The sequence below is a fragment of the Heptranchias perlo genome, chromosome 36 (genome assembly GCF_035084215.1).
Source record: "Heptranchias perlo isolate sHepPer1 chromosome 36, sHepPer1.hap1, whole genome shotgun sequence".
Classification (NCBI taxonomy): Eukaryota; Metazoa; Chordata; class Chondrichthyes; order Hexanchiformes; family Hexanchidae; genus Heptranchias; species Heptranchias perlo.
This window is the reverse complement of record NC_090360.1, coordinates 21,107,171-21,121,082: the sequence shown is the minus strand read 5'-3', so window position 1 is coordinate 21,121,082 and position 13,912 is coordinate 21,107,171.

Here is a 13,912-nt window from a genome sequence, read left to right as displayed (position 1 = left end):
TAGATTAAATAAGGAGGAGGAGGCTCTTGTGGAACATAAACACCGGCATAGACCTGTTGGGCCGAATGGCCTGTTTTTGTGCTGTAAAATTCTATGTAATTCGAGAGAGGAGGGGAATAAAATGGAATGAGGAAAATAATATAAAGCAAACACTGATAAAAAGATGGGAAAGCTCACCTGACATACTTTCCCTTAATATTAAACAATTAAACGTTTGATAAATCACAGGTCGGGAATACGAAATCTGAAAAATTATATTTTATGGGAGCTTTGAGCGGGGAGCCGACCGGGAATTTGAGGAGATACTGTCCACTACTTTTTTGCCCAGGACAGAAGTGGATCCATATGGGATACTTATGGTCAGCGCCCCCCTATTTTTCCGATTCGCATGACCATTGGGTCAGTCTGCCATCTGAATGCGCACTTTCTTAAAGTGGCCTCCATGACGCTAAAAAGTCCTACAACTAACATAAATAAAATTAAAATTTAGGTGTCAGCTGTGGCTCAGTGGTAGTGCTCTCTCCTTTGACTCAGAACATTATGGGTTCAAGTCATATGCCAGAGACTTGAGCACATCATCCAGGCTGACACTCCCAGTGCAGTACTGAGGGAGTGCTGCAATGTCAGGGTGTCGTATTTCGGGTGAGACGTCTTCCCTCTCAGGTGGATGTAGAAGATCCCATGGCACTATTTTGAAGAAGAGCAGGGGAGCTTTCCTCAGTGTCCTGGCCAATATTTATCCCTCAAATCAGATTATCTGGTCATTATGACAGTGCTGCTTGTGGGATCTTGCTGTGCGATAATTGGCTGTCAGGTTTCATTACAAAGTACATTACAACAGTGACTACATTTCAAAAGTCCATCATTGGTTGTAAGGCACTTTGGGACATCCTGTGGTCATGACAGGCTCTATATAAATGCAAGCCTTTCTTCCTTTAATAACATTTTCTCTAAAGTGCACCTTAAGGTATATGTATATTTACACAAAATGAGAAAAAAGATGCAGGGAAACTGGTTTTTAAAACACACATCCAGTGCTTCTAGCTAATGCTGTTAAGATGTGTGCCTGACAAACAGATAAGGAATAACAGCTTCATTCTCATAACAGTCATTTTATGTTTTAACACCAAAGTCAATGAACCAATCTGCAGTTTATGATATCAGTGCTAGTATAACTACATTCACACCCAGGTCACACACCCAATCACCGGCTCACATCCAATCATACTGCAATCATACTGCACTGATGTGTTGATAGTAAGACACTTTAATGCTAATATCCCACATCTATCTCATCACCACAGAATCTATTTTGTTGGTCTATACAGGTCAGTTTTTAAAACTGAAGAGGTCATCTGCAATAACAGATTTGGAGGATCCTCGCTAACACAAGTGTGAGAGGTTTTGTTTCACATCATTGTCACAGCTCTTGCTCTGAATACAGAAATACCCTGAAGGAGTTGGTTTACGATGGCGGTTCTTCATTCTGCCCTCTACTCACTTCTGGCTTTCATGCTGCCAAGAATCGTAGATCTCCCTCTAAAGTACGAACAATTCGAACAGCTGCAGAATTTGAAAAGCACACAAGCCCGTGGAGCAGAACCTATGGTTTAAAAGACCCCGTGGCACTGGAATTTCCAATAGCAATTACACATGGTGACAGCCGAGCCCTGTATAAAACCCATCCCTCCTGGACTGGACTATTGCTCCGAGACCTGAGAGGATCCAAGCACCTTCCTCAGTCTCATACACCTGGACAGGATACAAGAATAAATGTGTTGGCAGTCACATGATGCCTCTCTCATCTCTAACCTCCAAACTCTCTCTCTATCCACTCCAACCTCTTGTATTTATGTTTTTTTATTGCTGGTACTATCTTCTTTGTTCCTTTCAACTTCGAAATGTCTCATTCTGCCTGTTTATGATGCCAGCCTTGGCTCAGTGGTAACACTTTCACCTCTCAGGCAGAAAGCTGTGGATTCAAGTCCAAAGACATCAGCAAATAGTCTAGGCTGTCACTTCAGTGCAGTACTGAGGGAGTGCAGCACAGTCAGAGGTGGCATCTTTCGGATGAGACGTTAAATTGACCCCCCGTCTGCCTTCTCAGGTGGATGTTAAAGATCCCATGGCACTATTCGAAGGACAGCAGGGGAGTTCTCCCCTCTATCCTGGCCAACATTTATCCCTTAACCAGCACCTAAAACAGATTATTTGGTCATTTCTTTCACTGCTGCGTGTGGGATCTGGCTGCTGCGTTTCCCTACAGTACAACAGTGACTGCACTTCATCGGCTGTAAAGCGCTTTGGGACGTCCTGAAGTAGTGAAAAACGTTATATAAAAGCAAGTTCTTTCTTGCATCCTCACTGTGGCAAAATCGACTCCTTGCCCCCCGCTCATCCATCAGGGTGCTCGATGCACCAATCCAGCCGCAGGGCCACAGGGGTTTCCTACCCTGATATCTAGGGATTTTTCCTGAAACTTTCTTCCACCATCGAAAAGTGGCAGAGCATCACAGTGTCAGATCTCACTTTAGACTTGAGCAGGCAATGGGACTAGCTTAGTGGTATAAACTGGGCGACATGGACATGTTGGGCCGAAGGGCCTGTTTCCATGTTGTAAACTTCTATGACTTCTATGACTTCTATCAAGCGAATTTATTGAACAAGCCAATATAGCAGTAATTAGTGTATATACAGTAGATATTATATTAACCAGATAAGCTGTTATTTTGTAGTAACCTTTACATTCATGGTATTATTGTCTTCTGCAGTCTTTCTAACTGCAGAAGTTAAACTGGCCTAAACTATCTTTCTGAAGATTTGGACCATCCAGGCTCAAAAATATTCCCCACGCAGTCCTGGATTTGAATAACTGGCAGCTAAATTCAAGGTGCCAATCATACATATTTATCTTTGTTTGAATGTGGCTTAGCTCCTCACTCAATCTTTCTGCAGCTTTGGAGGCAGCTGACAAAAAATCATCAACATTTGTACTGAGTTAGGCTGGGGCCATGGTTTTGAGGCTTTTTAGCTCCTTGGCCGTGATATCCTTAGTCTGTTTCTGGGGCAAAATGAGCAAGATCCATAACACCATACCTCCATAACTAGTAGCACATGACCAACATTTCCTCTGGTGCCATGGGTAGGGCAGGAGCGGAGTGTCTGAGATGGGCGGCAGTACATGAAACAGTGCAACAGTCAGATTCAAGGGGCGCCATTATAAAGAGGACATTGAGAGTTCCCTAGCTGTGCTTTTTTTTTTATTCGTTCATGGGATGTGGGCGTCGCTGGCGAGGCTGGCATTTATTGCCCATCCCTAATTGCCCTTGAGAAGGTGATGGTGAGCCGCCTTCTTGAACCGCTGCAGTCCGTGTGGTGAAGGTTCTCCCACAGTGTTGTTAGGAAGGGAGTTCCAGGATTTTGACCCAGTGACGATGAAGGAACGGCGATATATTTCCAAGTCGGGATGGTGTGTGACTTGGAGGGGAACGTGCAGGTGGTGTTGTTCCCATACTGCTCTTATCCTTCTAGGTGGCAGAGGTCGCGGGTTTGGGAGGTGCTGTCGAAGAAGCCTTGGCGAGTTGCTGCAGTGCATCCTGAGGATGGTACACACTGCAGCCACGGTGCGCCGGTGGTGAAGAGAGTGAATGTTTAGGGTGGTGGATGGGGTGCCAATCAAGCGGGCTGCTTTGTCCTGGATGGTGTCGAGCTTCTTGAGTGTTGTTGGAGCAGCACCCATCCAGGCAAGTGGAGAGTATTCCATCACACTCCTGACTTGTGCCTTGTAGATGGTGGAAAGGCTTTGGGGAGTCAAGAGGTGAGTCACTTGCCGCAGAATACCCAGCCTCTGACCTGCTCTTGTAGCCACAGTATTTATATCGCTGGTCCAGTTAAGTTTCTGGTCAATGGTGACCCCCCAGGATGTTGATGGTGGGGGATTCGGCGATGGTAATGCCGTTGAATGTCAAGGGGAGGTGGTTAGACTCTCCCTTGTTGGAGATGGTCATTGCCTGGCACTTGTCTGGCGCGAATGTTACTCGCCACTTATGAGCCCAAGCCTGGATGTTGTCCAGGTTTTGCTGCACGCGGGCTCGGACTGCTTCATTATTTGAGGGTTGCTTGAAACCAGCAATTCAGAGGGCAGCCAACAACAGTTTGTTTTGCTGTTTTGTAGTCTATGATTAACGATTAACAACAGTTTTATTACGGTTGCCCTTCAATGTGTGGGATAAGCGAATTAATAGGACTGCTTTTGGGGGCCATTTGTCCCAGACACCATTGCCCTTAGACAACGGGCATTTCCTTGGCGGTACCATTGCACTTAGTGTTACTTGAGAGAAGAGGAGGAGTATGAGCAGGTGCTGCTACGTGTCAAGGAAGTGAGGCACAGTAGGACAAGGAAGGCAGGTGCCCAGCCAACTGAATACATTGTGCCTGCTGGACTTTCCTGGATTTTAGAGAGCAGCACACTTATGCAGACTCAGATTCATAGAGAGGCCCTGACTTGCCACAGGAGACCCGGGAACCTCGCTGTGGGAGAGGCATGGTGCTGCCAGTGGCTGTGAAGGTAACTAGAACCTTGAACCTCTTCTCTTGCAGCCTCTTTCCTGGGGGCTACTGGGGTCATCAGTAGCACCAGTCAGTCTGAAGTGCATCGCTGCGTAGAACAGGCAACTGATGCACTGTTTGCCTGACCAAACAATTTAATTACTTAAGTCAACAGAGAGAGCAATGGGACTAAGTTTTATTTTAAATGGCTGGCTTTGTCAAAATCCAAGGTGCCATTGATGGCATGCATGTAGCTTTACATGCCTCACACAACAGAGATGCTTCATACATATGCTGCAAAGGATTCCCCTCGATCAATATTCAACTTCTGTGTGGCCAACACTACAGAATTATGCACATGAATGCCCGCTTCCCTGGCAGCAGTCAGGATGCCATTATTTCATGCCAGTGCACCTTGCTGATACCCAGCAAGTCAAGAATTGGCTGCTGGGAGACTAGGATTGCCCCCATGCCCAGACCGCATGAGGTGGTTGGCAGCTGTATTAGGTGGCTCTTGACACCCGTGAGTGTGGGCACGAGGGGGCTCTCCTTCAGGTAACAGCAGTTTTGCACCTTTGGAGGCAGGCTGGCCTTGGCCATTTCTGCCACGTAGGAAGTCCTTTGAGTTGGAGCCAGATTAGTTTGGATGTGGTGCCATCGGGAAAGAGGAGAGTTATCATCCTTGATGACTTCAATCCTGCTCTGGCTTGTGCCCTCCATGTCACCATGCCTGCTGATCAGTTAATAAGCGTGACATAGAATTATAGCATCTTACAGCACAGAAGGAGGCCATTCAGCCCATCATGCCTGTGCCAGCTCTTTGAAAGAGCTATCCAATTAGTTCCACTCCCTTTCGCCGTAGCCCTGCAAATTTTACTTTTTCAATTATATAACCAATTCCAATTGATAAAAGACCATATCTGTCTGTGGAGGATTTGGGATTATAACCCGTGGCCTGAATGGCAGCAGTCTGAGCATTCACGAGAGATGCAAAGACTGGCATTATTGCCTCATCTGTGAGGGTTGCGCCACGCACACTTAGGTGGACTCCATAAACTTGATGCCCCACATGAGAATCCCACATGCATGGGTTGTAGAGCTGCCATACTGCCAATATTTCTGTTCTGATGAGGTGCATACAACTGAAACATTATAACTAGCCTTTTCTCTTTACAGATGATGTTTAGATGCAAGTAAGCTGCGCAGGACAGTTGTACCAAGTGTTAAATACAAGGTTGAAAACCCCTCCACTCTGCTCATTTAAGCACTCTCAACTCAGTTACAGCACAGGGTAGCTGCAGGGTAAAGCCCCATTCACACTGCCCTATCAATTACCCCAAGATTAGATACAGCAAACATTAGATAGCACAAGTTAGGGATGTAAAGCTCCCTGTATCAAGCACTCTTAGGTCAAATGCAGCACAGGGCAGATGCTTAGTTCTTGTCATTGATGTGACCCTTACCAGTTGACAGAGAAAGGATATTTTTCACCTTGAGTTGAAGGGCCAGCACCACCCATTACGAGACTGGTATGAAATTTTGATGATATGCAGCATTCATTTGTATATTAAGTGGTCTCATTATTTTACAACAAAGGATTTAGATGGAGCTGAGTAAAAGAAGTATTAACTCCTTTCCTCCTATATCCTCCCGAAGGCAGTGACTGTTGCTAGGGTGCAGTGCTATGACATTACCATTCTTCATGTATGAGTGTAGGTGATGTGTGAGCATGAGGAGTCCCTCATGACTGAGCCTGATCTTGTTCTCATCTGATATCCACACATAGGGGGTCATTTTAACTCTGGGTGATGTTGTGAGACGGGTGATATCGAACTAGCCACCCATTATACATCCCACCCACCATCCTTTCCATTGAAATCAATGGAAAGGAAAAATTGGGAAAAGGTGTATAATGGGTTGGCCAATAACACAGAGCCTTATACTGAGGGTGGGAGGGTGGAACAGGGACAGCGAGGCCCAAAGTTAAAATTACCCCTCCAATCTTTCCAACACAGGCCATTGTGGTTAGTGATCAGGAGTGGGAACTCTGACTGTACTTTCTCCTCCTAAGCCCCAGGGGTGCTGAGGACAATTACAGTGCCACAATGGCCGACCTTCGTGAGATCAGCATGGACCAACCACTCTCTAGTCCTAAACCAGATAGAACTTTTACCCATTACCCGGTAAGCCATGAGAGAAGTTGAAGAAATCTCAACATTAAAGGGAAAGTCTATTTGGGTATATATTTTTGATGGATGGTAAATTTAAAGATGCCATATACCCGGGCTGGCTTGTACTGTTACAATTCACATTAAGTATATTTCACATATCGTTTAAAATTCCCCAGCCTTATCAAAATAGTTTAAAGCGTGTCATTAAAAAGGTGATGTGAATGAATATCACAGACAGTTTTTACAGACCCATAAAAGATGGTACTGAGCATTGCTATGTTACTAACATATTCGCCTACACGCAGAATAATGCTCTAATTAGTCGGCTTCTGTTTTATTTCAAGGGAGCATATGTGCATTTGTTGAAAATGAGTTATGACTGTATCTGAGTTCCACAAGATGGCATGTGTATCTATTTAATTGGAAAACAGTTGTGAATAATTCTTTGTTTGAACAGTTAAAACGTCTCTATTAGTAAGTGATGGTAATCAGATTATCGATTGAAATTAACATAAACGAGAGCTACTCTTTTTGACTATTCTGTTTGACATGCTGCCTTTTTAGTGAATTATAACGTAACAATTTATATGCTCTCAGTTACCCTTATTATCTGACTTAGCAGTTAAAAGGAAAGAACTTGCCTTTATACAGTGCCTTTCACAACCTCAGGACGTCCTGAAGCCCTTCGCAGTCAATGAAGTATTTTTGAAGTGTAGACACTGTAATTTTGTAGGGAAACAAAGCAACTGATTTTCACACATCAAGATCCTACAAACAGCAACGAATGAGCAGTGATTCTCTTTTGGTGATATTGGTTGAGGACACCGGGACAGCTCTTCATTTTTCTTCAAAAAAATGCTATGGGACCCTTTATGCTCACTGAACAGGCAGACAGGGGCTAGCTATAACAGGTTAACTGAAAGACAGCACCATCCAACTGCACAGCACTCCCTCAGTATTGGACCACAGTGTCAGCAAAGATTATTCACTCAAGTCCTGGAGTGAGGCTTGAGTCCATAACCTTTGAACTCAGAAGCAAGAGTGCTACCAACTGAGCCAAGCTGACACATTGGCAGCTCTGGTAACAAGTCAGCGACAAGACTCCGAGTTAGCTTATCTAGCTCCACCCAACAAACTGTTAAGCTTTTCCCCAATGATGGGGTGACCTAAGGCACGGCCTGGTGTAATATTAAGCCATAGAGACCAGCAGTTGTTGGTTTCACCACCTGGTCTGTGCTGAGATAGCTATCGGAGGTCCTGTAATTTACCTCCATTGTCCCTGGCCTAGATGGGAGAGGTGGAGAATCAGTTTGATTTCCTGTTTCTGATCATTAGCCTGCAAAAAAAAGTGCACAATTGGATACCAGGTGGGAGCAGGATTGCCTTCGACTGTAATTCCCTCCATTGCTGACGTGAAATATCTAGGTTGATACGTGAAGAGTTCCAAGTATTGGGGGTCTTCCAGTCTCCCCATCATCTGTCAGCACCTTCAACAGGAGGGGAGAAAGCTGAGGGCAACAACTATCAATCATTGAGTTAAACAGAACTACAAACTATCTGCATTATAATAAAAATTAATGGGAAGTAACAAAGGTGGGAAGAAATACAACATACGTCTTACTTAAGAAGGAAAAGCAACACCTATTGCCCACTTGACTGATACATCCACTGATAATGGTGAATTGCCAGCTCCATCGACTATTTTGCTTCATTCTTCTTTGTGCTTATATTTCTATGTGCTGAACCCATTTGAGGGAAGCTGCCAGGAATGGCCCCTCTTATGAGGGCTGGGTTGAAGGTAGTCATGGTTAAGTCTAAACCGCCAGGTCAAGGCCCCCAATAATCATATTAACCTCATGGTAAGAAATGATGAGGGGAGAGTTGGCTGCGATGAGCATAAGCTTGTTGATGTGCTCTTGGTGCACTCAGGGCTAGAAGTTATTCTTAAGATTGTGATGGGACGAGGATACTTCCATCCAACTGATACCCCACTAACACCCTCTTAGGCCTGTAGAAGAAAAGATTGTGAGCTTGGTTGGTAAAGGTAGCTTGTCACTGACCCATATGAATTAGAAGGTGCCAATTTTGATTTCAAGGCACTGGTTTGGGAACTGCAATTGGCCTCAGAAGGCTAGGAATGGCAAAAGCAGCAGCAGTTTATGGTCCTGGGTGCTACCCAGTGGCATTTGTTGGAAAACATATCAGGTTATTGGGCTCAGCTGTGATGCCCTGTGCAGTTGAATGGCCTACCAACACATCGATGTCTAGGTTCACACGTGAAGAAAGATCACTTGCAAGGTACGGTAGCAGGACCATCAGCCATGGAATTCTACTGCCGTAGAAATGAGAAGAATGGAGAAAATTTGCAAGAAGTGGTCCTTTCTAAATGGTTAAGAGCTTCCTTCTCAGCCATGGTGGTTTAGAAGTCTCAACTAAACTTTTAAAGAAAGCAAGCTAAGGTTAAATCATAACAACATTTTGCATTTATATAGCACCTTTAACATAGTAAAACACCCCAAGGCGCTTCACAGGAACATTATCAAACAAAATTTGACACTGAGCCACATAAAGAGATATTAGGACAGCTGACTAAAAGCTTGGTCAAAGCAGAATGTTTTAAGGAGCGTCTTAAAGGAGGAGAGAGAGGCGGAGAGGTTTAGGGAAGGAATTATGAGCTTAGGGCCTAGGCAGCTGAAGGCATGGCCGCCACTGTTGGAACGATGAAATTCAGGAATGCACAAGAGGCCAGACTATCAGTTTCTGCAGCTCCAGTACCATCCCCACCTCTTTCTGCAGCTAATGGTTAGATCTGAAGTTAGCCTAGTCTCATCAGAATTGGCCAGTCAGGTTGTTCCACATGGCAGTTATCATTAATCCATGAGATTCTGGTAAAAAAACATTCTTAACATTTTTAGGATAAAAATAGGCTAAGGATAAAGCTGTGTTGTTCAAATTTATATTTCCTTTGCAGATTAAACAAAAAGTACCTGGACTAAAAATTTCCTTAGTTTAAAAGCCTAGTAGTTTTGTTGCAAAGTTGTCAGGCATTGCAGCGTGTTTAGCAAGGAGATTATTTGGCTCAAAGAAGTTGAGTTGGTGCTCAGCTCTCAAGTTCGAATACCTTCCCAGGGTATTAAAAAGCTCCTCCATCTATAGAAAGAAATACTTGCATTCAGATAGAGCCTTTCAGGACATCCCAAAGTACCTTACAGGCAATGAAATACTTTTTGAAGTGCAGTTACTGTTGTATTGTAGGAAACTCAGCAGCCAATTTGCACACAGCAAGCTCCCACAAACAGCAATGTGATCATGGCCAGATAGTCTGTTTTAGTGATGCTGGTTAAGGGATATTTAGTAGCCAAGACACCGGGGAGAAGTCCCTGCTCTTCTTCAAAATAGTGTTATGGGATCTTTTACGTCTACCTCGGAGGACAGACAGGGCCTCGGTTTAATGTCTCATCTGAAAGATGGCACCTCTGACTGTGCAGGTCTCCCTCAGTACTTCACTGGAGTGTTAGCCTAGATTTCGTCCTCAAGTCTCTTGGAGTGGGCCTTAAATCCATGACCTTCTGATTCAGAAGCAAGAATGCTACCCACTGAGCACAACTGACAGTATAGTGGAGTGCCTGTGTGTTCTATTGCTCTCAACATACTGTTAAATTCCATGGCATGGAGGGTTTGATTTACTCTACTAGGTGTTCAAGCATGAAACATGTGGCACTCCATTTATTGCAATGCTCTGAATCAGATGGCATTTTGTCACCATCTGTTTTTTTTTCCAGAGAGCAAAGGAAAAGTGCACAATTGTTATGAACTTGGTGAGGATATTGGCTACTGATCTGAGATTGTTCAGAGTATTCTATAGAAAAAAAGATTGAGTGGAAGTGAAGGCGTTACATTATTAGTTACTAAGGTTGGACATTATCAGGTCAATTTTCTGTTCTGCATGTGCCTGGCACACAGGGCCTCATCCACTGGAAATGCTTAATTGGATGAAAAATTATGGGCTGCACACGCACAATTTCCAAATATCCTGGTGGGTGAGGCTCCATGCCAAGGACACTGAAGTGGAAAATTAACCCCTGATATTATCTGCACTTAAGTGATTAAGATAGATCCATTCTGCCAAAAGATGTCCTACACACTCTTCCTGCCCCCGGCATCCAGACTGTGTTGACGTCAAGACACACCGCACTGTCCTACTCTATCTCAGCTTTTCCCGTTGCCTCAAAACCATGGCATTTCTCACATCCCTCACTCTTCCCTTTCTCTTGCAATCTTCAGGCTTTCAAACTCCAATCTTGGCATCAGCTAGCCACTAATGTGTCTGCCTTGGCTCAGTGCAAGGATGGTTGGTTCTGCGTTCTGAAGGTTGTGCGTTCAAGTCTTGTTCTGAAGACTCCAGCACATAATCTTGGCTAATACTTCAGTGTAGTACTGAGAGAGTGTTGGAAATGTGATCCTTTGGATGAAGTGCTAAAGTGAAGCACTCTCTGTCCTCTCAGGTGGATGTAAAAGATTCTCTGGCATTATTTGAAGAAAAGCAGGTGAGTTGACCTAGCTAACATTAACCAATATCATTTGGATATTTATTTCTGTTTGAGGGACCTTGGAGAATTAATATGACACCTTCCCTTTCAAAAAAGGCTGACATGACTTGAGGAGAAAGTAGCAGGGAACAATGAAAAGCTAAGAGAAGGAAAATGGAAACATCCTCACAGTACATCCTCCATCATGGTCACATTCCTCCCTCTCACTCACATTCCTCACTCTCACTCACATACCTCACTCTCCGTCACATTCCTCACCATCACATTCCTCCCTCTCACTCACATTCCTCACTCTCCGTCACATTCCTCACCATCACATTCCTCACTCTCCATCAAATTCCTCACTCTCCGTCACATTCGTCACTGTCATATTCGTCACTGTCACATTCGTCACTGTCACATTCCTCACCATCACATTGCTCACTGTCACTCACATTCGTCACTTTCCATCACATTCCTCACTCTCCATCAAATTCCTCACTCTCCATCACATTCCTCACCGTCACATTCCTCACTCTCCATCACATTCCTCACCGTCACATTCCTCACTCTCCATCACATTCCTCACCGTCACATTCCTCACTGTCACTCACATTCGTCACTTTCCATCACATTCCTCACTCTCCATCACATTCCTCACTCTCCATCACATTCCTCACTCTCCATCACATTCGTCACTGTCACATTCCTCCCTCTCACTGTCACATTCCTCACCATCACATTCCTCACTCTCCATCACATTCCTCACTCTCCATCACATTCCTCAATCTCCATCACATTCCTCACCGTCACATTCCTCACCGTCACATTCCTCACCGTCACATTCCTCACCATCACATTCCTCACCATCACATTCCTCACCGTCACATTCCTCAATCTCCATCACATTCCTCACTGTCACATTCCTCACCATCACATTCCTCACTCTCTATCACATTCCTCACTGTCACATTCCTCAATCTCCATCACATTCCTCACTCTCCATCACATTCCTCACCGTCACATTCCTCAATCTCCATCACATTCCTCACTGTCACATTCCTCACCATCACATTCCTCACTCTCTATCACATTCCTCACTGTCACATTCCTCACCGTCACATTCCTCAATCTCCATCACATTCCTCACCATCACATTCCTCACCGTCACATTCCTCACTCTCTATCACATTCCTCACTGTCACATTCCTCAATCTCCATCACATTCCTCACTCTCCATCACATTCCTCACCATCACATTCCTCACCGTCACATTCCTCAATCTCCATCACATTCCTCACTGTCACATTCCTCACCATCACATTCCTCACCGTCACATTCCTCACCATCACATTCCTCACCGTCACATTCCTCAATCTCCATCACATTCCTCACTGTCACATTCCTCACTGTCACATTCCTCACCATCACATTCCTCAATCTCCATCACATTCCTCACTGTCACATTCCTCACCATCACATTCCTCACTCTCTATCACATTCCTCACTGTCACATTCCTCACTCTCCATCACATTCCTCACCATCGCATTTCTAATTCTCCGTCTTATTCCTCATTCTCCGTCACATTCCTCACTGTCACAGTCCCCATTCTCCGTCACATTCCCCATTCTCCGTCTTATTCCTCAATCTCCATCACATTCCTCACCGTCACATTCCTCACCGTCCATCACATTCCTCAGTCTCCGTCACACATGGGATTGAGGGGTATAGGGATATGGTGAGAAGGTGAGTAAGTGGGGCTGAAGGATAGGGTGAGAAGTTGGTAGGTGGGGTTGAGGGATAATGTGAGAAGGTGGGCAGGTGGGGGTGAGGGATATGGTGAGACGGTGGGTAGGTGGGGGTGAGGGATAATGTGAGAAGGTGGGTAGGTGGGGGTGAGGGATAATGTGAGAAGGTGGGCAGGTGGGGGTGAGGGATAATGTGAGAAGGTGGGCAGGTGGCGGTGAGGGATAATGTGAGATGGTGGGTAGGTGGGGGTGAGGGATAATGTGAGAAGGTGGGCAGGTGGGGTTGAGGGATAATGTGAGAAGGTGGGCAGGTGGGGGTGAGGGATAATGTGAGAAGGTGGGTAGGTGGGGTTGACGGATATGGTGAGAAAGTGGGTAGGTGGGGTTGAGGGATATGGTGAGAAGGTGGGTAGGTGGGGTTGAGGGATAATGTGAGAAGGTGGGCAGGTGGGGGTGAGGGATAATGTGAGAAGGTGGGCAGGTGGGGGTGAGGGATAATGTGAGAAGGTGGGCAGGTGGGTGTGAGGGATAATGTGAGAAGGTGGGCAGGTGGGTGTGAGGGATATGGTGAGAAGGTGGGCAGGTGGGGGTGAGGGATATGGTGAGAAGGTGAGCAGGCGGGGGTGACAGATATGGTGAGAAGGTGGGTAGGTGGGGGTGAGGGATATGGTGAGACGGTGGGCAGGTGGGGGTGAGGGATATGGTGAGAAAGTGGGTAGGTGAGTGTCAGGGATAGGGTGAGAAGGAACTGACCAGTCAAAATGACTGGGGCCTATTGGGCCTACCAGCCTTTCCTTTTACCTAAAACTCTCGGAATCCATGATCTGGTGTGAGGAGTGGTGTACACGGGGAGTGTGGATTTTTAAATTGCAGCCCCACAACCCGTCATTTAATGAATGGTAAATAGCACTTTGC